This window comes from Sminthopsis crassicaudata, chromosome 2 (assembly GCF_048593235.1).
Source record: "Sminthopsis crassicaudata isolate SCR6 chromosome 2, ASM4859323v1, whole genome shotgun sequence".
NCBI lineage: Eukaryota > Metazoa > Chordata > Mammalia > Dasyuromorphia > Dasyuridae > Sminthopsis > Sminthopsis crassicaudata.
In genome coordinates, this window is record NC_133618.1 from 598,920,382 (window position 1) to 598,946,081 (window position 25,700).

Below are 25,700 nucleotides of genomic sequence, written 5' to 3' on the forward strand. Positions count from 1 at the left end.
ATCCTGAAGCTGTCACCATCCTAGAGTTTGTCTTCGGTTATTGTTGTCATCTTTGGGTGACTCTGCTACAGTGTCTTGGATTGAAGGGAATCCCTGATGGCTTTTCCAATCTTTTGAAGATTCAAAAGTCATAACCTAATTGACTTAATTTTTGTTCACCCAAAATCTAGAGAATAAGTACCCCCAAAACCCCAACAGAAAAGGTGCCATCCACTTATGGCCACATAGCAATCAGATAGGAAATACAGAGTGCCCCTGCCTCACTCAGCAGTCCAAAGCAGGTCTTGCCTCAGGGAGTAACATACCAAACTTTTTGTACCCAAACTCAGTTCCAGGTCAGCACCTACTGAAACATCAATCATCCCAGTTCCTTTGAAAAGCAGAAAACTCTTTATCATCTTATAGTTCCAATCTCTCTGACCAAAAGAAAAGCTCCCCACACCTCTACAAATTGGATTAGAATCTGGTAGTGAACATTGAGAATGCTTTGTATAATCCCCCAGAAAGGAAAAAAAATCTGAGCACACTCTCAGGACTAAGCTCTAACTGATCAATCCTCCCCATTACATAAACCAAAAACAAAAACAAAAAACACAACCATACAAAGCCAAACTAAGCCCATATGATATTCTTAACCCCAAAATGTAAAAAATCCATATAGTTGTTACACTCTGGGGAAGGTAACCAAGCATCTCTCCTGATACCATGACCTAAAATTCCCAAATAGAAATTGGTTTTAAAAAGGTAGTAATGCAAGCAATCTTCATTTTTAAAATTAAAGGGTGGTACTATAACTTTTAAGGTCATCTGTATCTTTAAATATCTTAATATATAACCTAAGACCTTATTCTACTTAGTAGATGTACTATTGAACAATGAAATCTTAATTACTGAAATCTAATTTTAAATGAGCTTAAGGGCCTTCACTAATTAAAAAAAGTTTATGGTTGCATTTTGCTTTTACATCACAGGCATTTCTGGATATATTCTTTTACCCATCATCCAACCCCTACCAAAATCAAACTTGACCTAAGAAAAAAGGAAAATGGTTAAGCAAAAAATAAGCAATAGAGACTGTGTTTACCAGCAAGTGCAACATTTTCTTCTACTAGTTCCCCATTGTTTGTTGGTGCTCTTTATAGATCACTACCTATCTAGAATGAAATTTATTACATTATTATTTGGGGTTGGAGTGGGGGAGGATAGTCTGGACCTATAATGTCACAGCTGAAAGGAACTTCCCATGGAGAAATTCCCCCTATCAACCCAGTTTAGTAACTGCTTTTGAATTTACAATTTTGCTGTGCCATAAGAGAGGCTAAACCAACTTGTTCAGGATCACACAACCTATATGTGCTAGAGAAAGAAAATCACAGATGGATTTCAATATTATTCTATCTCTAACATTAATGTCTTAATTTCTTCAACCATTCTTCATTCATCAAACCCATAGAATGTTTATTACATAGGTTTTTATTACAAATGAGAAAATTATGAATCTTTTTTTTGGTTTGTTTTACAATAGGTCTTTTTTTTCCTTTTTATGACACCTTTAAGCTATAGTTCTAACAATGGATCCTCTTGTCTCTCTGTCACAGAATTGCTCAGATTCTTCAATTATCACCTAATCTATCCCCTATGGAAATTGAGTGAATCACACTGACTCCCATCTTCTTTCTCAGTTCTGGAATTAACTCAGTTTTCTATCTATTCAATTATGGGTCTGGTCCAATTTCTGACTTGTGAGAAAACTTTATTCAATTATGGAAAGTGTGAGAAAATTTTATTGTATTGTTTGATCCATCCCTGTGTGGCTGGGAAGCTGGACTACCTCTACCTGTTGCCTAGAAACCATTAACTAAAGTCTTAGATTATATTAACCAGAAATCCCATCAAATTCAAAGACTGATGTAGAATTTTCTCACTTTAAGCAATCCATATGTATTATGTAAAAAACACAGGCTTTGTACTGGTCAATCAGTTATTGTTCCATGTTCCTTTGATTGAAAACAGATACTAGGAGGGAGTAGGATACTTCTTTTTCTGATTTCAGGGACTTGTATCTGTTCATTCTCTCTCTCCTAACTTGGAAAATCTTTAATCTTTCTTCCAATTATAAATCAGATTACCCGATTTTGTTTCCTGCTCAATTGTTTTCTTTTGATTAATTTATCTTATTTGATTAATTGTTTTTAATAAATAAAAATGTCTCATTCTGTATTGAGGGTCTTTGGATTTGCTGTGGAGTCCATTAGTCCATTTATTATTCCTGTTTTGCTCAAAAATTGTATAGTTCAGATTTTTTCTTCAGTTATAATTAACTATATTAGGACTCTCCCAGATTAACTACTTTGCATTTATATCCTATTTATCCCTCTATATATAGCATATATGTATAAAATATATGCACTTGTTTATCTTGATAGATATCAATACCTCATGAACAAGGATTGTTTCATTTTTGATCTTAGGAACCCTATCAGCATGCTTATAAAAGTTTCTAATGGGGGGGGAAATGTGGAAGGGTATGGTTCAAAGGTTAGATTTTTATATATCACATTTTAATCAATATTGTGTCAGAGAATATTTGAGAGTTAGAAGGAATGTTAGAGATTATGAAGCTAAACTCAATAAAAACAACATAATTCAGAGTTTCTCCTCAAACATGCTTCTTTTTTCTGATTTTTCTATTTCTGTTTATGACCAGTAATATTAAGATCTCTTTGACCCAGTCAATTCAACATGAAGCCAATTGTTAAGTCTTAGCCATTCTCTCAACATTTTCCCTCTCAATCTTCCCCTTCCTTTTCCTTTCCTCACTACCATGATCATACCAAAGCCCTCTTGACTTCTGAACTAACAAAACAGTTTCATACCTGGCCTCTTCCCCTGAGAGCTCATCACTGGTATGAGCCTGACAGACCAGTTGATTAGTGTTTTGGTATGAATTATAAGATGATAAAAGTAATCTATACACACACTCGAGGCTTACAGGATTGCAGATGCTTATTCAAAGGTTCCCAAGATCAGGTAGAAGTCAGAAGCATCCAAGCTGATTCTTGACAGCTCTGAAGCAGCAGCCTATTTAGCACAGCCAGCCCCTTCCCCAGCTGTCTGTTCTTTGCAGTGGACTATGTGGCCCACGAATCACTGGTACAAGGCAACAAGCAAGGTGTCTCAAAACCAAATCGTCTTCCCCTCATTACTTTTCAGCTGAGAGCTATTTACGTCCCCAATAAGGGCTAAATGAAAAAGTACTAGCGGTGCCCTTATGATTGCTTCCATCTCTTGTGCAAGGCCCATTACAGCAGGCAAACGATTCCGCAATATCCATGGTTATGAACCTTGGCAGATTTTCAAAGGATCATAGAACTGAAGAATTGGAATGGATTCCAGAGATCATCTAGGCCAGGCCGACTCCTATCCAAATCATTAATCTTATCTACACTGTCACTGACAAATGATCATCAAGTCTTTATCTGAAGACCTACAATGAAAAGAGTTTTCTCATTTCTTCTCCCTCAAAAACAACCTATTCAGTTTTTAGGCTGATCAAATTGTTATAACCCTTTTCATTGTGATAATCCCAAATATCTCTTCCTACTGCTTCTATGCATGAGTCCCAATTTTATTAAATATGTCTTCCTAAATCTCCTTTTTATTAGACTATTACATTGTTTGGACATAGATATTTGCATGTTGTCCCTCCCATTACTGTGAGCTCCTTGAGATTTTTTTCCCTTTTCTGTCTATCCCCAAGATGAACACATAGTAGGTGCTTAATGGATATTTATTAAACGCCCCATGAGACCTTGCACCAATAATTTCATTTCTGTGGACTTCATTTTCTTCATTTATAAAGTGAGGGATTGGACTAAATTATTTCCAAAATTCCTCCTAACTTTGAGACCATGACTCATAATCTCTTTTTGACATGGACAAAACTTAACAATCTTATGATTTTCAACATGTCTAACCTAAATCTTCTCTAAGCAAAGGATTCCTAGTTCTTTTCACTATGCTCATGTGCCACAATTTCAACCATTCCTAGTGGTCCAGCTAATTGATGTCGCTTTTAAGTCCTGACCAACTGGATTCCAGATACAGACTAGCAAAGTTAAGATCTCAAGCTCAGCACATTCTGTATCTAGTTATGAAGCTGAGCATCACCCTGGCTTTGTTAGAGTGGCTATGATACTGTTGATTCATATGGATTTTCAGTTTACTGAAATCCTTTTCCCATAATTTGATGCCTGGCTACATTTCCTGATCTTATTAATGTGCCATTATTTTTTAAACCCAAGTTTAGGATTTTTCATATACCCTAATTAAATTTCATTTATAAGATCCAGTTTACTGTTAGTCTGTTTAGATCTCTTTGGATTCCACCTCTATAATCTAATGTGCTAGCTATTTCTCCCACCTATATGTAATGTGTGAATTTGGTGGATGTGTCATCTCTGCTTTTTATTGACAAAAAAATTTGACCAAAATAGGGCCAAAGATGGAATCTTCTGGTACTCCACTGGAGATCTTCATCTAAATTCCATTCAAAAATAATTCAGTTCAACAAGAATTAAATAAATACTGACTATGCAGTGCCTACATGCTTTAAATGCTTTAATAAATACAGGTTGATTTGGATTAGATGCCAATTCTCCCACAAAGAGCTAGATTTATAGTCTGGAAGACTAGCTTTAAATCTTGTTTCTGACAATGGTTATATGAGTATAACCAAGACATTTGACTTTTCTGAGCCTCAATTTTCGCAGCTACAAAAAATATATACATAAAACCTGCCCAAATGGGTGATTGTAAAACTAAAGCTTTGTAAAATAAGACATGTAAAGCACTTTAGGCACTTTACACAATATAAATGTCAATTACCATTAAAATCATAATTCTATGCAAAGCATTATTTCCAAGACTGGGAATGGGGGGGGTGAGGGTGGGAAAAGAAGTAGAGTACAAAGAGATATATAAAAGTCTCAAATTTATAACAAACTCTCAAAGAGTTTATAATTCAAAAGGACAAAAATAATACATACAAATATGTAAGATACAAAGAAAAATGTAATAAATGAAAAGGAAACTAATAGCCAAAGTCCTGAGAAAAAAGTGGGGAGGGAATTATAACTTTTCCCTGTAGAGATCAAGGTTGGTTTCATGGAGGAGGTGACAACTGAGTATAAGGAAAGGAGAGATTTCAATGCAGGTGGGAAGGGGAGTGGGAGAGACAAGGGTATGGAAGATGGTCTGAGTATTGATAGAGAAGAGTACAGGACAAGAATGAAGGATCAGGTATTTGGCTTTTCCTGAAATGTATAATATTTGGGTGCAAATTACTTAAGATAAGTTAGAAAAAGTCTGGAATAAGATTACAAAGGGAGCAATAGGAAATATGAATTTTTGAGTAGAGAGTAAGATAATCAGATCAGAAGATAGCTAAGGCAGCAGTGAAAAAAAAAAAAAAAACAGATTGGAGAGGGAATCCATTGGGAATAGGGAGACCAGTTAGGAAGGTATATAAAACAGGGCAAGAAGAGGCCTGAACTTGGGTAGTTGCAGAAAGAGTAGAAAGGAAGGAATACATGGTGATCCGTATTCTTTGGATGTGTCCATCAGTACTGAAACCACTTAGCTGTACCATTAACTAGCACACAATTCTTCATCTTATCCACAAGGATACTAAAAAAGACTTTGTCAAATTCTTTCCTGAAATTCAGGCAGATTATGTCGATGATATTGCCCCAATATAAGAACTGTCAAAAAAAAAATGAGTTTAGTCTGGCCTGACTTGTAACTAATGAATGCCAGCTCCATTTGGCTCCTCTCCCTTTTCTAAGCATTCGGAGACCATTCCTTTAATCTATTCCAGAATTGTGAAATGTGCCTGGAATGGACATCAAGTACATTAATATACAGTTTGAAGTATATCAATTCTTTCCCTTAAAAAAAGTCCAGACATGTCCATTCTCTAGTTTGCATTAGAACCTCTTCTTCAAAAATGAGAAGCAGTATTAATACAATTCTATCCACAAACTTTTTGAGTAACCTAGGATATAGTTCATCTAAGTCAGTCGAATTGAACTCACTGAGAACAGTTATGTTCCTTCTTACTATCTTCTTATTGTGGGTTTCAATCCTATGGAAAAAATATAATCCTTAAAAAAAAAAGTAAAATAGGAATTGAGTAATTCTATCTTTTTTGATTAGTTCACCATCATTTTTCTTTTGTTTTGGGTTTTTTCCTAATTGGCTTTGCCACCTTAATATATATGTATGTATATTTATGTATACATACACATACACATAAAAACACATTTTGGTTTTATATCACCTTTATGGGAAAGTTAGGTGTACAGTCGATAGAGTACCAGGCTTAGAGTTAGGAAGACTCATCTTCATGAATTATATCCAGCCTCAGACACTTACTAGCTGTGTGACCTTGGACAAGACACTTAATCCGGTTTGCCTCAGTTTCCTCATCTGTAATTTGAGCCGGAAAAGGAAATAGCAAATCACTCCAGTATCTTTGCCAAGAAAATCCCAAATGAGATCATGAAGAGTCAGACATGACTAAAGAAAGACTGAACAACCAAATCACCATTTTTTCCAAATATATCTCTTCCCTTTTTTTCTATCCAGAGAGCCACTTTTTAACAACAATTAATAAAAAAGAAGAGGGGGAACAGTTCAGCAAAATTAAGGAACAAATCAACTGAATCTGAACATATGACAATGTTTCACATCTAAAGTCTGCAATCTCTACAAAGAAGAAAGGAAGGTTCCTTTTCTCATCCTTTCTCCTAGGGTCAGACTTGTTAATTCTTACTCCAAAGCATTTAATTTCTTTGTATTTGTTCTCTCCACTTATCATGGCAGTAGTCATTGTGTGAATTGTTTTCTTGGTCCTGCATTCTTCACTGTGCTATGATTCATCATATTTCTATTCATTCTAACTTTAACAACAACAATAACTCCCAATTCTATGGGGTTTTAAGACACATAAAGTACTCCAAGAAGTTACTCTACTATTTAATTTTCCTTTTTCCAAACCCTTTTTGCCCCTTTTGTTATCTTTAGTTTATTTCACAAGCCTCAGTTCATGCTAGGCTTTAGAATTCCAGAAATACATTTTTTTAAAACAAAGAATACTTTATTATAAAGGGTTCTTTTTAAATTTATCCTGTTATCTGCCCCAGCTTCTCTCTCTTGTACATGCCCATTTTAAATCTGCATTTTTGTTAGCTCCCTCACAAAGCTACATCAGTTGGTCAGAAAAAGAAACATGTTAAGTGTTTACTGTGGGCCAAGCACTGTGTGCTAAGCCCTCAGGATCAGCCTTGCTCCTTTCTCCCCTTCTCCCCCCAAAAAAAATAAAGGCAAAAAATTATACATAGGAGCATAATTGTAATGGAGGAGATGTATAAAATACCTAAGTATATACAAGATATATATAGAGTAGATGGAAGTATTCTAAACAGGGAAGGTCTTAGTAGCTGAGGGGACTGGGAAAGGTTTGTTTCTAATGGTAGCCATCTCTGGGTAAGGGGAGAAAAGGCAAAAGAAATAAATTTATATGATAACTTTATTATATATTTAAAAGAAATATATAATAATAAAATTTGTCATTTCATGTGCAATCATCTTTTATTATTATATTATGTTATGGAAATGCTTGTTTTGTTCCATAACTTTAAAAAATTAAATATAAAAAGATTGGCTTTGGGCTCAGTCTTGAAATCAGAGAAGCTAAAGCAGAGATGAGGAGACAGAGGATACTGAACTTGGGGGCAAATAATACAAAGGTACAGAGTCAGGAAATGAAGTATCAATGTGTAAGGAAAATAAATAGATAAGTCTAGCTAAGCAAAGAATTATAATATCATATAATGTCATTATATTATATTAATAAATAATATATTATATAATGACTTAATATTAATTATAATAAAATATAATTTACAATATAAATAAGAAGGCTAGCAAGAGGCCAGACTATGAAAAGCTTTAAATACCAAACATAGAAAAGAGTTTATATTTGATCCTGAAGACAATGGATGGATGATCACTGAACAGGAGGGTGACATGGGCAGAACTATGCTTTAGAACAAATTGCCTTGTAGCTGAATGAAGAATGGACTGGAGTGGGTAGAAACTTGAAATAATAGATGATCATGTGATGAAGTGATAATGGCCTGAACTAGGAAAGTATCTGTGTGGATAGAGAGAAGTGGATGCATGTGAGAGAGATCATAATTATAGAAAGTACAACACTTGGCAAAAGACTAGATTCAAGGGAAGAGTGAAAGTGAAGAGTCCCATTTGATACCAATATCCTAGATGACTAGGAGAATGGTGATACCCTTAAAAATAACAGAGTTGGAGCAGCTAGTTGGCAGTAGATAGAGCACCAGCCCTGAAGTCAGGAAGACCTGAGTTCAAATCTAGCCTCAGATACTTAACACTTCATAGCTGTATGACCCTGGCAAGTCACTTAACCCTTATTGCCTCAGCAAGAAAGGAAAGAAAGAAAGAAAGAAAGAAAGAAAGAAAGAAAGAAAGAAAGAAAGAAAGAAAGAAAGAAAGAAAGAAAGAAAGAAAGAAAGAAAGAAAGAAAGAAAGAAAGAAAGAAAGAAAGAAAGAAAGAAAGAAAGAAAGAAAGAAAGAAAGAAAGAAAGAAAGAAAGAAAGAAAGAAAGAATGAAAGAAAGAAAGAAAGAAAGAAAGAAAGAAAGAAAGAAAGAAAGAAAGAAAGAAAGAAAGAAAGAAAGAAAGAAAGAAAGAAAGAAAGAAAGAAAGAAAGAAAGAAAGAAAGAAAGAAAGAAAGAAAGAAAGAAAGAAAGAAAGAAAGAAAGAAAGAAAGAAAGAAAGAAAGAAAAAGAAAGAAAGAAAGAAAGAGAAAATAACAGTTCATTCAATAGGGAGAAAATCTTGGGGGAAAAGATAAGTTCCATTTTGGACACATTGAGTTTGAGATGTCAATAAATATATTCAGTTCAAAACATCTAAAAGACATAAGTTGGTAGAAAGAATATGGTTAGATAGGTTCATCTGAGAATCATTGGTAATGGAGATAATAAACGAATCCATGGAACCTGATGAAGTCATCAAGTAAAATATGATAGAGTAAAAAGAGAAGGAAATCTAGGACAAAATTTTAGTGGATATCCATAATTCATGTATATGATATAGATGAAGAAACACTATTCTTAGTCAAGAATAGATTGAGAATAAAGCAATATCACAAAAATCTAGGGAGATCCAGAAGGAGAAAGTGATCAGTAATATCAAACATTGTAGAGAAGACAAAGAGAATAAAAATTGAAAAAAGGTCATTAGATTTGGTGATTAAGAAATTGCTGTAACTTTGGAGAGAACAGTTTTAGTTGAATGGTGAAGTCAGAAGTCACATTGCAGGAGTTTTAGAAGAGAGTGAGAGGAGAGGAAGTGGAGATATCTTGTGTAGATGGCTTCCTCAAGGAGTACAGTCATAAAATGAAAGAGAGCTATAGGATCATAAATAGTGGGGATAGTTGTATCAAGTGAAAATTTTTAAGGATCTGAGAGAGAAGAATATATATATATATATATATATATATGTGTGTGTGTGTGTGTGTGTGTGTGTGTGTGTGTGTGTGTGTATATATATATATATATATATATTATTTTTTTTTTTAAGTAGCAGATGAGTTACTTGATTGGCTTGAAAATAAGAGGGAGATAGTGATAATAATGGAGGCAGTTTTCTAAAGAAGCAAGCAGGGGTTGGGATAAAGAGCACATGAAGAAAGATTTACCTTGGCAAGAAGAAGGATTACCTCTTCATCTGAGATTGAAATGAAAAATTAATATAAAGAGGAGGAGGGAAGGGGGAATTCTTAGCAAATAGCTTCAATTTTTTTTAGTAAAGTTTATGAGGCAAAATTGTCAGAGAGACAGATGGGTGAGAGGGTACTATGGGAGACTTGAGAGACCAGAAGGTTTGTAATAGTTGAGGAGAATGGGATGGCAAATGAATTAGGGAGGAATAGAATGTTTGCTTTGCTACAATGAGGACACAGTTGATATTAGCATAAATTTGTAATGAGCCCAGTCAGCACAAATTAGTGATTTCTTCAAGTTCTTTAAATACTTCTCTTATTGTTCCTAAGTAAAAATAATTATAATATGGATTATCTGGAAGGACTTTCCCAAATATCTTGAGCTGAATTCTTCATTGTAGATTTCAAGCATGAAACCTTAGCCAAGCAATTTCTAGACTCTGAAGTCTAGCTTCCTAAAATTTGGGGCGCTTGTCAGACTATACCTTACATATTCCTCCTTTTTTTTAACACAAACTGAGATGAGATGCTCACTGTCTCCCAAAGTTACCTCCAATATTTCTTATTCAGCTACCAATTCCTCCTTATTGGTCAGAATCAGAATAGCAGCATCCTTCATCATTTCCTCCGACTTCTGAAAGATGTCAATATGGTTCCACTCTCCCTCCACCAAAAAAAAAAACAAACAAAAAAACCTTAATTGAGATAAGATGAGCCTTAATTATATTTTTAATAGTATTAACAAGGCATTTTCCAAGTGCTTCTACCAGATCTTATGAAACCTAATAAGAAAATGGATTCTATTTTTTTCTTTTTAAAATATATCTCTTTATGAACTTTCCACATAGCCTGTTATTAATTAAAGGTATTTCCCTTATAAAATGTACAGATTCAAGGGGAAAAAAACACTGCTTAAAAAATTCAGTGGCTATATTTTGACATAGAAAAGACGTGAGTCGAACTCTCCCTTTGCAGTGGGGCAGTCACTGGAGTAGACACTGTTCTTTAGTGAACCAATGGGGAACCAGCTTCTCTCTCTCATTCTCTGCATTCTGCTAGGATTATTTTATGCATACTCTTCTGTTTTTAGAATATTCCAAATGCCTTAGCACATTCCACAGTCTGTTTCGATGTAATCCAGCCCATCAGTAGACATCACAGAACAAACCAGTTTCCCCCACTCCAGCTCTGCTACCAGTGTATTTTGACAGGCCATTAGGAACCACCTTGCCAGACTCACACCCCTCCCCCAGTTGCAAAGACTTTGTGTTGTGGTAATCCAATACAGGAGGTCTCAATAATAGTTTACATATTTTTAAAACCAGGGAGTAGAGTGCATGCAAAGTCATTACAAGTCTCCAAAACAAACTCTTGTAGCCTATTAATAACAGGGTACTGGTTTGCCCCTTCATCTCCACTGAAAGATGCTCAGGTTCATTTTTCAGATCCAGCTGTACTGCCTCAGTAACAAGGGCACACACACCTCTTGATTTTGTGCACTTAAGATTCCCAGAGAACAGTGCTATTTTTAGAGGCTATCTTCCTTCCTCTTCCCTGTGTCTCCTCCCAAGAGATTAGCTATTAACATGGAAATATCAAAGTAAACGCTCTTCCACCTGCCACCACATCATAGTCACAGCCAGACAGATTTCATTCTACTTGCTAAAGTCCCCAAATGCTGCTTTTTACATTGAGATGGGTATCAGAAGCTGTGATTTGGTTTTGTTCTTAAATAGCTCTCCATGGAAAAGGCAGTCCACTCCAACCCATTAGCACAGCATTTACTAATGAGGCATCCATGAGTGCATTCAACCTTGACAGCACTAGGCAACATTTGGTGGATTGCTATCAAATTGAATGGATATCATAGAATTTGTCCTCTCCGAAATTATAGACTAGATTTGTTGTTGTTCAATTGTGTCCTACTCCTCATGATACATTTGAAATTTTCTTGGCAAGGATATTTCCTTCTCCAGGTCATTTTACAGATGAGGAAACTGAGACAAACAGGAGTAAGTGACTTGCTCAGGATCACAGAGCTGGTACACATCTGAGGTCAGATTTTAACGGAGGTTGTTCTGACTTCAGACCTGGTGCTTTATCCATTGCACCATCTAGTTGCCCTAGAGGTAGCATGGTATAGGGAATAGACATTGGAGTCAGAAAGACTTGTATTAAAATATAACTTCTGACACATGAACCTGGGCAAGTCCCTTTACTGTTCACCACCCCACTCAACTCTCTAAAACTGTAAATTCAAGATAACTTATGATACTGAAGAAGCTTCCATACTGGGAAGTCTCTAGCCTAATGAAATTTTAGGTCTGGACCAAAAATAAATAAACAAAAACTTTGATATTCACATGACTTTATTGCTACAAAGATTTAAGCTTCAAACTAGCCTTATCCCCATTTTACAGATGAGAAAAGTAAAGCCCTGAAAGGTTAAATGACTTGCCTAAGATCACACAAGGAGTAATTGACAGAGTTTGGACTCAAATCCAGTTCTTCAGACTGATTCCAGGCCTCTTTCCCTACACCAAAAAATCATTTTCATTCATAATTTAGTTCTTTATTTTAAAATCCATTATTGGTAACATCATAAGGGAATATATATAATGTAGTTGTTGAAACTCTATTTCTGAAATGAACCTATTAAATGATGATTGCAAGCTGAATTAAGGCAAGCAAGATTGCTTATAGCTGCTTTGGTGGTTTTTGAAAATTCATAGGAGGTAGTCATGACAGCATCCAGGAAATTAAAGAGGGGATCAAAATATGGGGTTCATTGAAATTGGTAGCATAATCCATATGCAGCATGAATACAACTATTTTGGGGGGAGGGGAGTCTCCTCAATCAATGTATTTTATTTTCAGATCACGGCCATTTTCCTATTATCCCTATCTCCTTGTTAGGATGGAAAAACAGGTGAGCAAAATCAACTAACCTAGTAAGCTTGCCTGGCAATGTATGCAACATCCTGCCCACGTAATCTCCCACTTCTGAAAGGAAGGAGCCATATATCATTATCTATTCTCTGGGGACCATTTGGTTTTTCAATTACATGAGCATAATTCTTATCTCAAACTCCATCAGGGAAAAAAAAACAAGTCAAAGTTTAACCTTTAAACAATAACATTGGAGTTCAAACCTTGGCTGGTTTTTCCAGTGCACAAAAGAAACTTACATGGAACTTAACTGCCAACTAAATCACAAAAGACTGAAACTGGAAGGAATTTTAGAGATAATTAGTCCAACTTCTTCATTTTATAAATAAGCAAAATGAGGCCTGCAGAGATGAAGAAACTTGGCCAAACCCATACAAATCCTGGAGAACCTGAGCCAGAACTTGGAGTTTCTTTGCTCTAAGTTCAATGCTTTATGCCAGCTGCCGGTAATTTACAGGAATGGCGAAGTGAAGGTAACAGTCAATATATAAAAATCCTAGAGCATAAACTGCCACATTATATAGACTAGTTGCCACCAAACCTGAAAGGAAATTCAACCTGGCATAGACCACTCTCCTGGACTCATATTTCACACTGTGTAGACCCAGCAAATTATTCTATCAGAGAAGCCATAGTTAGGGACATTGTTTTATGCAGCCAGATGAGTAATAAGGAGCAACAACAACATGTATGACAACAACAACAACAACAACAATAATAATAATAATAATAATAATAATAATAATAATAATAACTTTTATATAGCATTTACTAGGGACTTAGGTTTACTAAGTGCTTTACATTTATTATCCCATTTTATCTGCACAACCACCCGGGGAAATTGGTACTTTTATTATCCCCATTTTACAGATGAAGGTCATTGAAATCTTTAGTAAATTACCAAATCTCATTTTAACCTTCTGTCATAACTGAATCCTACTAACAAAGGGTCAACTAATCTACTACTAAGTGCCAGCATCAGGTAGCATTGGACAGAATTTGAATATGATCAAGTTCTCTTTACTAGCCCAGTTTTCATCAAAGATGCTATAGCACCATGAAAATGCTCTTTTTCTTTTATTTTATTTTTTCTCATCCTTCCTTCTTCCCTTCCTTCCTTCTTTCTTTCCTTCCTTCTTTCTTTCCTTTCTTCCTTCTTTTCTTCCCTCTTTTCCTCTCTTCCTCCCTCCCTCCCTCCTTCCTTCTTTCCTTCCTTCCTTTCTTCTTTCCTTTTTTCTTTTCTTTCTTTCTTTCTTTCTTTCTTTCTTTCTTTCTTTCTTTCTTTCTTTCTTTCTTTCTTTCTTTCTTTCTTTCTTTCTTTCTTTCTTTTTTTCTTTCTTTCTTTTTTCCTTCATTCCTTTCTGTTTTTCTTTCTTTCTTTCTTTTTCTGCAGATCTATCCATTTCACTCAAGTCAAAATTGCAGTAACCATTCCTAGACCTCTCCTTCAGGTGATCCATAGGTTGTCGTGACCTGCTTTGTTCCCAGCCTGGGTCAGTTTGTCTCCCCTTCGGCAATCTGATTCTCCTATATCCCTAACACACTCACTATGTTGGTTCCACTTTTAATGTGGACAATTGATCAGTTTTAACCCTTCTACAACTCAGAATTTTCAAGCTCAAGCAATTTCCAAGCCTTAGACTCCCCCAGTTCCAGTAGGGACTAAAAGGGTACACTAGTACACACTAGACCATGAAAATATTCCTAAGAAAAATAATTTGAAAGTATATGAGGTCAGTCACTCAATACTCCATTCCCTTTGATCCAGTCAACACATTAAATGGGCATATACCCTAAGGAGGTCAGAGGCAGAAAGAAAAATTCAATACATACCAAAATATCCACAGCAGCACTCTTGGAGGTAGCAAAGAACTAAGAACATAGTGGGTATCCATCAACTGGAGAGGAACTAAACAATGGAAAAGATATGAATGTAATGGAAATATCATTGCATCATATGAAGGGAATATGAGGAATTTAGAAAAAATGGAAGGATTAATAAAGTAATAGAGGAGAATGTAGAGCCAAGGGAATGTTGTACAATGACTACAATAATGTAAATGAACAATACTAAAAAGTCATTGAAGCCTGATTGCAAAATCCAATCAGTTTCCAGAGGGCAAAAATTAAAACATTATTGTTGCTCTTGTTCACCCTTCATTCTTGAAAAGGACCAATGACATTGGGCAAGAGAACTGGATTTAAGTGAGACAGAGCTGGGCAAAGTCATCAGTCTCACTCTCTCCTCCAAGGTCATCTGAGTCCAGTGGCAAGGCACAGATCAGGACTACGGGAGTGATTCCAGATGCAGTGGGAGACTTTGGCCTTTTGAAGCTAAGTCTTTCCAAGATCTCAGTTTGTCTGAGGCAACACCCATTCAGTGATTTAAGTCTAGGTAAGAAATGAGGCAAAAGTTGATTTAGTTTGTCTACTGGAGTGGGGAGGGGATCAAACTGAGAAGGGAAGACCCTCTATTCTGGGCAGAACAGAAACAATTGCTATTTACACTCACTCTGAGTCATCAAAACCCAAACAATGACCCAGAGAGGCCTGAGCTGGAATTTATTGTTGGCCAGTCAGCGAAAGCCAGAGTGATTGGGGATTAAGGCAAGATCAAGTAGCTCCATTGGAATCCCAATGGGCTTTATTAAAACCTGGGTTTTCAGTGCTCTATTTCAAGAATTCATGAATGAAACTGGGCAAAAGAGTTAATTGCTCCAGTTGTTTGTTTGTTTGGTTGGTTTTTATGGTAAGATAAATATCAGGGAAGAGGGGGAAAACCATACATTACCTTCTTTTGATAGAGAGGTGGGGAACAAGTAGGGCAGAATGTTGTATGCACTATCAGACTTATTACTTTGTCATATCATTCTGCTTAACACATTTTTGTGAGGAGGGAGGTTTCAATTTAGGAGCAGGTATATGTGTGTGTGTGTGTGTGTGTGTGTGACATATATTTAAGCAACTGTGCTTTCTAAAATATATACTAAACAAGACAGATAAACAAAAAAATTAGTAAAGAAAGGAATCTGGAAGGGACCCAAAGTGGACAATAAGCCACTAAAATAACCGAGATCAGATATTTAAATTTCATTTCCACTGTAAGTTCACTTTGAATGCATTTTTCTTCAACTGATTCCTTCCTTTCCTCCTCCAGGATCTTTTAAGGTGGCTACCTATTTTCAAAAGCAGTCTAAAGGGGCAGAATTTCAAATCCATATTCTGAACACTCTTGGATCTCTCCCCTTTGCTTTCCAGAGCAGCTGTTTCAAAGGAATACTCACTGAATATGAAGTGCCAAGTCCATTAAAGGGTAAATAGATGTTCGTGTAAATTCTTCTGAAGTCTTTTCCCTAATATGGTACCCATTGTTTTGTTCCTTATGTTCAGTGACATGAAATAGTCATTAAAATGCTGTCAACTTAAATCAAACAAGAATATTTCCTTTTCTCAAAATAGAAAAAGTCTATTTCATTTCTTGGGGTAATGGTCTGTTCAGCACTGGAGTTAAACTCAGAAGACCATAGTTCGGGATCTGGCTTGACCCTTTTGCTGTGAGGCCTTGGGAATCCCTTGTTCTCTCTGAGTCTCATTTCTCTCATCTATGAAACGAAGGGGATGAACTCTGAAGTCCCTTCCAGCATTAACATTCTATGAGTTCCTTTCTCTGTGAGGTTTTAAAGAAACATCTTAAGGTTTCCTTTATGTCCAGCTCCTTTGTTGACCACAGTACCAAACCACACATTCCTTAACTGCCTCTGTCCAACTCTGGCTTGTCTCTACCGTGGATGAGAATTGATTGCCTAGGTTGAAGTGATATATGTGGCTTCCTTTCCCTGACTGATCCAAGACTGGTTCCCAAGATGTTAGGCAAAAGCCCAAGTCTCCCTCTGTCCTTTCTGCATGAGTGGGTGGTTGACCAGTTAGGTTACATAAAATGGTAGGGGGACATCTGGTCCTTAAAATGACAAATGGGATCAATAGAATGAAATGAAAGTAGCACTTTCATTTTGTCTGTGTTTTCAGCTCCCAGATAAGACTGAATATAAGGTAAAGGTGACCACAGGTCATTAAATACAATAATCCCCTCAGCTTTTGATAAAACATGCTGAAAAGATCTGAAAATATTAAAGATGGAAGCAACTTAAGACCAGCCTAGCCAAACCTTCATTTTATAGATGGGAAAAATATAAACAGAAAAATAAGTTATTTATATTTCCTATCAGGTTAAATATGAAATCAATCAATGAATATTATTGGATGTGTCCATCACTATGAACACAAAAGGCATATTTAACTCTTAACCTGTCACCAAAGTATTCTAGGCTTCTGTTTGCAGGAAGGACATATTTTTTAAACACATCAATTAATTTCAAGTGAAGAATCTGAATTGGGAATTTGGACCCCAAGTTATGAAGAGAAGAGGTTATTGAAATGGGAGATGTGGGGACATGGCAGCTGCTCTGATAAAGCCATGCTAAAAAGCACAGTAGGAGAAATAACAGTAACAGTTAACAATAATATAGCTGATAATAGCTGATCATATGGCTAATAATCATTTAGTAGTTAACATTTATGTAATGCCTATTAGATTCCAGGAAGCATGGGGTAGCCTGGGGGCAACAGTGGATAGAACACTGGGACTGGAGTTGGGGAGACCTGAGTTCAAATTTGACCTCATACACTGATGAGCTGTGTGACCCTAAGTCAAAAACATACTTATCTGCCTCAATTTCCACATCTGTAGCAGGAGGAAATAGCAGACCACTCCAGTAACTTTGCCAGAAATCATCCAATGGGGTCACATGAGTCTGAAAAAAGCTCAACAACGATAGGTGCCAGCCACTGTGCTAAGCACTTTGTAATTATTATTTCATTTGATCCTGGGTAGTCTATACTATTATTACTCCCATTTTATAGAAGGGGAAACTGAGGCAGAAAGCAGTTAAATGATTTGGATCAGAGTCAGCTAGTAAATGTCAGGCTGGATTTGAATTTAGATCTTCCTAATTCCAATTCCAGCCTCTATCTACTGTGCCACATTACAAATTATAACACTCTAAAGCACAAGAGAAGCACAGAGTTGGAAGAGCCCTCAAGGAGTCCAAGTCTCATTTTCAGAGAGAATGCAACAAACCTGAAAGGAGCAGTGGGTGGTGGAGAAAGTTCAGCACTGGGCATCATGAGGTCCTGTGTTCCCAGTTAAATGCTTAGTCTGACCCTTCTATAGGTATGTGATCTTGAAAAATAACTTTAAAAACTTTCTGGTTTCAGCTGCAAAATTGGAGAAGATGAGAGGAGAGGAGAAATGTGAGGAGAAGAGAGGGGGAAGGGGATAGGAAGGGGAAAAGGAAAAAAAGAGAAAGGGAGAGTAAAAAAGTGGGAGGAAAGGAAGAATTGAAAGAAAGAAGAAAGGAATGCAAAGGAAGGAAGGAAAGAAGGAGGTAAGCAAGGAAGGGAAGGAGGGAGAAAGGGAGTTAGGGAGGAAAAAGAAAGAATAAATGAAAAGAAAATTGACTGCCAAATGAACTTGTTTTTATAGTTACCAACTCGCTTGGTTCTTCCCCTTTTACTGATGACCAGCTGGCACTAGCCAAGTCCAGCTTATCTCTGCCAACCATCATTCTTAGACTATGCCACAATGTGCCATCAATCATCCCTTTGTTGTTTCAGGTACAGCCAGCCCTGGTACAAATGTACTTGCCCTGGCCTTCAGCCCCTATTGTTGGGGTTTGTTTACTCCAGCAACATCGCGTCATCTGGTACCTCTCCCCATGGAGCATCAGTGAGGAGGCTGACATTCACAGAGAAGGCGAGAAACAAACAGTATCACTGCCCCTTTGTATGGGAACAATCAGTGCCCCAAACCACAAGAATGACCACGGAGAGCAAGTCTTAGAAGCAACGTCCTGCCTCTCCATCCCCTGCACATTTGCTAATTTTCATGGAAATTTGGGGTTTGAAAGAATACACAGTTTTAATTACAAAGAATTCTTACTGCTTAAAGAGCATCATCCAAAAGGCTATGGATTCAAGGCAAGATTAAAGGCACAAATTGCACATTATTTGGAGTATGAGTATTAAAGGTAGGAATCCTTCAAAAACTGTGTTCTTGGTTTGGTAAAGTAGCATGAATGGCTCCCTATTGACTCAACACAATCTTTAACTTATTTATATATTTTAAGGAGTTTGATCATTTGGTCTGAATCTGCCTTTTTTTCCCCCCTGAGGCAATTGGGGTTAAGTGACTTGCCCAGGCTCACACAGCTAGGATGTGTTAAATTTCTGAGCTGGATTTGAACTCAGCTCAAAGTATTCCTTTTATGCTCACATTTTCCTAAAGCACATATTTTATATCTTTCTACTGCCCCTTCCACACCTTCCTTTGTATTATAATTATCTGTGGGCGTGATAACAGCCCCTAAAATAATGATAGCTGATCTATAATAACTTATGGTTTAAAATGGACTTTAAAACATTGTCTCACTTGAATGACTGCAAGCTCTCATTTCTCTTCTGCCTTTGACTTGAAAAACAGAATTATGTCATCTTTCATCTTTGTGTTCCCAGCACCTACCACAGAGCTTTGGACATAGTGAGCGCTAGATAAAAGTTGAAGTGAATTCCATTGCTCTGAACTCTAACGTGCTATGTCACCCACTATGGATACCATTTGTTTAAAATTTATCAGTGATTGTCTAGTAACTATCCTTTCGTTTCTCCATTTCAGCTATAGAACTGCATTACATTTCTTTTTGAAGGCAAACATATCTTATAATTTGGTATATATCCCCACCGTTCCCTGAACATAAGTAGCTAATGCTTTGATGATTGACTGATTCTGGATGATGCATTTAATTAAATTATGATTATGCTTAACTTCATCTAAAGTCAGATTAATTGGATTTGAAAGTCCTTGTTTAATTATTTCTGATTATGAAAAGCAGCTAAAATACACTAATCGAGTATAATTGAGTATATTTTATGATTTCTAAAAATATTTGGAAGATCTTGATATTCTTAATAATATTTTAGAAACCAATATAAAGAGATTTTGTTAAATTAGGAAGACTTTGCATTTTGTTCCACTAAAGGCACAAATGTATGAACAGATGACTCAATCAGAATTTCCTGAATAATAGATGGATTGCACTGAAAGCTAAATGTGGCAAGAGAAGGGACATGGTTTTAAACCAAAATCACTAAATTTGACACCTGATAATTCAGTCCTATTTTTATCAACCTAGCCTCCAACTTCCTTTCTGCCTCCTCTTCCCAAACTTTATGGTCCAGTCTATTGGAGGAAAACATCACAGTAAAGGGTTCTGGAGGGAGGTGACCCAAAGGTCTGGCTCCAGGCCAAAAAAAGATGCAAGCCTGGGGACCCAGGTGCAGAGACCAGGATGGGGGGATTTGGGAGGGACCAGGATGATGACTGGAGTATACACATCACAACAAGGAGATTCTCAGATTGGGAGAAGAAAATTCAAGGGGTTCTTCCTCTACTTGGTGGGACTCAATCCTGGGTCCATCCCACAGAGTCCTGTGGCTATCAAATCCCTTATTCAGGGTAGTCTTCCCACAAAGTCAGAGTACCTCCTTCTCATTGCCTGGCCTAGGGAAATTATGCCATACAAGAAGTCCTAGAACAGAGTAAAAGCAACAGGGGGATTGGTGACAAAAGCCAAGTACATGGACAGAGTGCTTCTGTCCAGCTCCACCCCTGCTGTAAAGTCTCAAAGAGCAGGAATTGTGTCTGATAGCTTTCTTGGGTTCCTCACACAGAACATGTGCCCTATAAAAGTCAGTCTTCAGAGAATGTTTATGGTTGATAACAGGTCATATGTTTCCTGCAGAACATAATCTACCTCCCTTCCTCATGTCCTATAAACATTTGAGGAGGTTCTACTCTACTTGGCACTCCTGATACATGATGCTTAACAAAATCCTTCTCTTCATCCTTTATTAATCTGTATGATTCAGAATGTTTAAATGAAAACTCCTTTCTCCAGATAACCTTGATCCAACTTTTGTCACTATGCAGCTCAAAATTAGTCCTTCCTGATTATTATTCTACTAGAATTCTACTATGCTCTAAAAATTCTTCTCTGCTTGTCAACTACCCTCTCTCCCTTAATCCTTTAGACTTCTCCCTTGCACATTCTACTTCCTGATGCTTGATAGAGCTTGGCTTCCTCCTGATGGCTACACCTCTTGGGACTTTCTTCAATGCTGATTGCTCCTCCTCTCACATCCCCTGGAATACACACCCAGGAGCAAGAGTTGGTGAATTCTTTGGTCCCCAGTGTTACTTTCAATGCCATCATCATCAACAATTACTGTGGCCCTAAAGGTCACCCATTTAGATCATTCTAGGTATGGAATATGTAAGTCTGGACATCTTTCCCTCCCTCTCTTCCCCCATTTGTACCCATTCATCAAATAAGCAATTGAACCTATATGAGACCAAAAGGCATGGTACTAGCACTAGGGGTAATCCTGAAAAAATATGTGATAGTCCTTGACCTCCCCAGAACTTCATAAGAATCAGCAGTACTTTGCTGGTAAATATTTAAGAATCAGCTTTCCATGGGGAAAAATGTACTCAGAATATATTTTTAAGTTAAATTTGTGTTACTAATATTTTTCCATCACTTTCTTAAGTCTAGACAATCAACAATCACACTGAAAATTTAGCAATTGGGATTGGTTAATCCATAGGATGGGCAGCTAAGTGGTATAGTGGATAGAGCAATGGGCTTGGAATCAGGAAGTCAAATGCAGCCTTAGACACTTACTAGCTGTGTAACTTTGAGCAAGTCACTTAAGCCTGTTTGCCTCAGTTTGCTCATCTGTAAAATGAACTGGAGAGGGAAATGGCAAATTGCCCCCCAAAAAGGTAAGGATAACAGAGAATTGGAACCAATTAAAACCACTCAACAACAGCAATAAAAGCTTATATTAACTGGCTCTAACACATCATTAAACATATCAAAATGGAGGATGGGATGAAAAGATGAGGACATGAGATACTTGTGTAAGAGGGACATGCCTAACAACATATAAGTAGTAAAGGAGTCAAATGTTGGTCCTCTGATTCTAAATCTCTTACCATTTCACTGCGTCACATCAGGGACTCAGGAGATGTCACCCTCCTGAGAATAGCAAAAGTCTTCTCCTTAAGAATCTTCTCTTCTAACTGACTGCCTGTGTTAGTAGGAGTGACAGGCAGGGAGTCAGATTGTAAGAACCTGCTTAGTATACTCATGATCCCAAATACAAGGCAATGGTATCAGACAAATAAATGTTTATTTATATTTGTATATGAATATTTATTTCCAATATTAAAATAAATAAAAATTAGGAATAAATAAAAATAAATATCTCTATTATTACATAATAAAAGTTGATAGAGATCATTAATTTTGCAGGATTTTTTTTGGCTGAGACAATTGGGGTTAAGTGTCTTGCCCAGCATCACACAGCTAGAAAGTGTTAAGTCTCTGATATCAGATTTGAACTCGCGTCCTCTGACTTCAGGGCTGGTGCTCTAGCCACTGTGCCACCTAGATGCCCCCATTTTGTAGGATTTTAGAGAATAATGAAGTCATCTCCAGCTGGCAGAAAGCAGAAGATAAGTCTTCATGGATTACCTAACATTTAAGCTCGGCCTGGAAGAATGATCCTAAGAAGATATATAGGGTTAGCAGTAACCAAGCAGAGAAGCTAAGAATTTGCAGGTTGAATTGATGCCAGTAGAAGATGGAAAAGGCCTGACTAGGACTTACTAAAGAGCTCACTTTATGCCCCTTTGATTAGTTAGACATAGAGAAAAACCACTAGAACCAAGTATGGTAAATGCAGAAAAAAATGGGTAGGATACATTTAATTAAAGTTGACATATGTAACTAAAATAAAGCAAATTGGAGGCATAAGCAGTGGGTAGAAGGCAATGAGGAAGTCAGCTAGAGGACTGAAATAAAATCAAGAAATCAGAGACAGAGCAGAAAGTATAGCATCCAGGTAGCATAAGACTGACCGGCAACTGTAGGATGGGGGACTGGAGAATTGTTTTGCTTAAATATTTACATCTTTAAAATTTTAATCTTCCCTTTTTGTATCAAGGCACATGATGGGTATCAGCAGACTATAACAACCATATATCCTATGGAGAATTCTGGAGAAAAAACAGAGAAAAGGATGTCAAGAAATTGAAGGGTAGGAAGAGAAGATGAGCTGGTCCTCTGGCACATTGAAGAGATGGCAGTGGACTGCCAGCATCCTCCACGAATACCCTAGCAACATAGGAGAAAGCAAGAAAAGCCTCCAGCATTTTGGGAACCCCACCCCGGAGAAGACTTTGGGGGGGATGCAAATGGGAGCTGCCTAGGATGAGCAGGCATAGATGAGTTGCAATCTGTGCCATGAAGGGAATTCCTGAATTTATGAGATTACAGATCCATTTGGATATTGAGTAATTGTCTCAGTGCTTTCAAAAAGCATTGATATCTTTTCTTTTTACATCACCCTCATTTCTGAATATATGTCCCCCTTCTTTCCTCCACAGATTCCTCCCTTATAACAATGAATGAAAAATAAAAAGAGAAGAGGAAAAGATCAATCCAGTAAATGTAATCAAGTCATCGTGTGACACTAAAAATAAATGCAATGTCCAGTTACAATCCTGTAGGAGTGAGGGCTAATTGATGATTGGGTAGGGAACTAACGATTCCAACTCCTTGGATTCTTTAAGGACTACTGTACTTCTAGTTCTATGAAGTTGTTCAGACGTGACAGAGCCTAAGGAAATAACAGATGCAATCTTGCTATCTCAGTAACACTTTTGAGTGTGGTGCATGTGAGCTATTTGTCTATTGATTTCTTATCTGAGCTTGGTGTGATATGTAGAATGAGTAAGAACATCCTCTGAGTGTCAGGGAAACTGCCTTTGGCACATACTGTCTGTGTGACCCCTCAGGCACATTATTTAAACTCTGAGCACTCCTAAAGAAGCTTCCTGAAATTTTTAAGTCCCAAGACAATTGACAATCTCTACTGATAGAGAGAATTTTCTCACTAGGAATCCCTCACATGGATGAAATCACCAGTCTATTCAGAGAGAAGCTTAAGGAGACAATCTAAATCAAAGCTTCTTAAACTGTGGGCCATCATGGTGGGGGTAGTCACAAAAAAATCTGGCAATGGTAAAAGGTATCAAATATTCCATTAAGATGTGAATACTTTATGTAAAAATAAATAAGCACATCCATCTCATTAATATGCAAATTTGCTTTTATCAATAATAATTTATCTTTAATAAAATAATCTTCAATAAATGTATACGTAAATAATAAAAATCTTTAATAAATAATGAAAATATTTTTACCAAAGAATTGTTTTAAAATAAATTTCTCTATAACTTACTATTAGCAAATGTTTGATTTGTAAACCTATTTCATATACTTATATGTCCAGGGTTGGTTTGACTTGGATAAAAAATTTCTTGGGAGAAGAGGCCTTTAGAAGCCTTCTTCTAAAACACAAGCTTGTAGAGTAAGTATACTACAGGCCAAGGGGTTATACCCACAGAGTGATAAGAAGGGTCTTAGTCATTTAACGAAACTGTGGAAATAGGCATGGCCTGCATGCCATGGCCCCCCAAAAACAAGACCATTCAGCATTTCCTTGTGGCTTACTTTTGCTGGGGCTCTGAGGGGCCCCTATATTTGCAGGAGGTCTCTGATTCAACCTTCCAGAATCAAATGCCCACAGACTCTTTGCCAAGTGCTATGGAAGCCAAAAAAAGAGGGAGAGTGCCTAAGCAGGGATGGCATTGATGAATTGAGGGGGCCTGAAGCAAATTCTGCAGGCCGGATAGAATTTTCGCAGCCTATTGATTTTGGAAACCAATTTACCAAGCTCGTATGAGGTCTCCTCCAGAAGCCCTGTCTTCAGTGCCATGCCTAGAAAAACAAAACAGAAGACTTTTTAATTCCTTCTGTGGCTCAGGGACCACCTACAGCTGCCAACTCTTTTCCATATCCATAGCAAGCTTGCTTCTCCACCCTCAGCCCAGTGGTAGTTGGAGAGATTTAACAGGTGTGTATAATTCCCCAATTGTGTTAGGAAAACACAGAACCGTAACACAAGAACAATGAAAAACAGCTGAGTCCAAATTGTAGGTATTGTAACTTTAATTGATTTAATTATTCTTACCTGTATTTTTCCCTCTGCATAAAAATGCACTTTTTTCACAAAGCAAGCCCCTATTTTTGGAAATGGCTAGCTAGATTAGCCTTGCTTAGATATCAAGAGCCTCTTAGGTCATTCACATAAGCTGCTTATAAACCCACTGTTCACCCATTTCCTAATAATACCAGCAAAAACGGTATGAAAAAAATAATGGACCCACATCTATTCACTTTGTGTTTGAATTTGATTTGTACTGAAATTTGAATTCACCTTGTTACTTTTTCTTAGTCTTGACTTCATTTTTTATAGGCTCCAACCCTGTGCTACTAAATTAATCTATCCAATAGAAAACAGAATCCCCAGTCTCTGGCTCCATTTTCTGATTTGTACCATTTTTCTGCCTTTAGACAGATCACTTGAACTTACATTGCTCACGCACTTCCCCTCAGCCTTATCCTTCATCTATAAAATCAGCACGTCTACTTCATATACAAGGGAGAAAAAGGTAGATGAATTATCCTGAGAAGAGCCACAAATGGGAGAAGATGACCAGTACTTTGTCCTAAAATGCTGACATTTAGAGGACACTATAGTCCTTTAACAACAAAGAAACAACTGAGATTAGCACTGAGTTATCAGGAATAATGAACTAAACAAGGGAGCTACTAGATGCTGCTTCTTCCCCATCAAATATTTACCATAATGATTACAGGATTTTCCTTAATGAGGAAAG

The 25,700-nt window shown here is 36.9% G+C and overlaps 1 protein-coding gene and 1 long non-coding RNA gene across 7 annotated transcripts in view; one reads left to right on the forward strand and one right to left on the reverse strand.

Moving 5' to 3' along the window:
- Nucleotides 1–18,283, reverse strand: part of FGFR2 (fibroblast growth factor receptor 2) — a 163,419-nt gene extending 145,136 nt beyond the window's left edge. For 3 of the 6 annotated variants that reach the window (XM_074295741.1, XM_074295746.1, XM_074295747.1), the window contains exons 1-2: nt 17,913–18,283; nt 14,609–14,684 (exon numbers count right to left, since the gene is read on the reverse strand). The gene's annotated coding sequence lies outside the window, so the exon portion shown is untranslated. Of the gene's footprint in view, nt 1–10,376; nt 10,491–14,608; nt 14,685–17,912 lie in introns of all 6 variants that reach the window. The other 3 variants (XM_074295742.1, XM_074295743.1, XM_074295745.1) reach the window with 2 other exon arrangements.
- On the forward strand, nt 14,941–24,162 carry LOC141558479 (uncharacterized). Its single transcript, XR_012487081.1, has 4 exons — nt 14,941–15,170; nt 15,933–16,088; nt 18,449–18,861; nt 22,901–24,162. It is a non-coding gene; the product is annotated as an uncharacterized LOC141558479 (long non-coding RNA).
- The last annotated feature ends 1,538 nt before the right edge of the window (nt 24,163–25,700 follow it).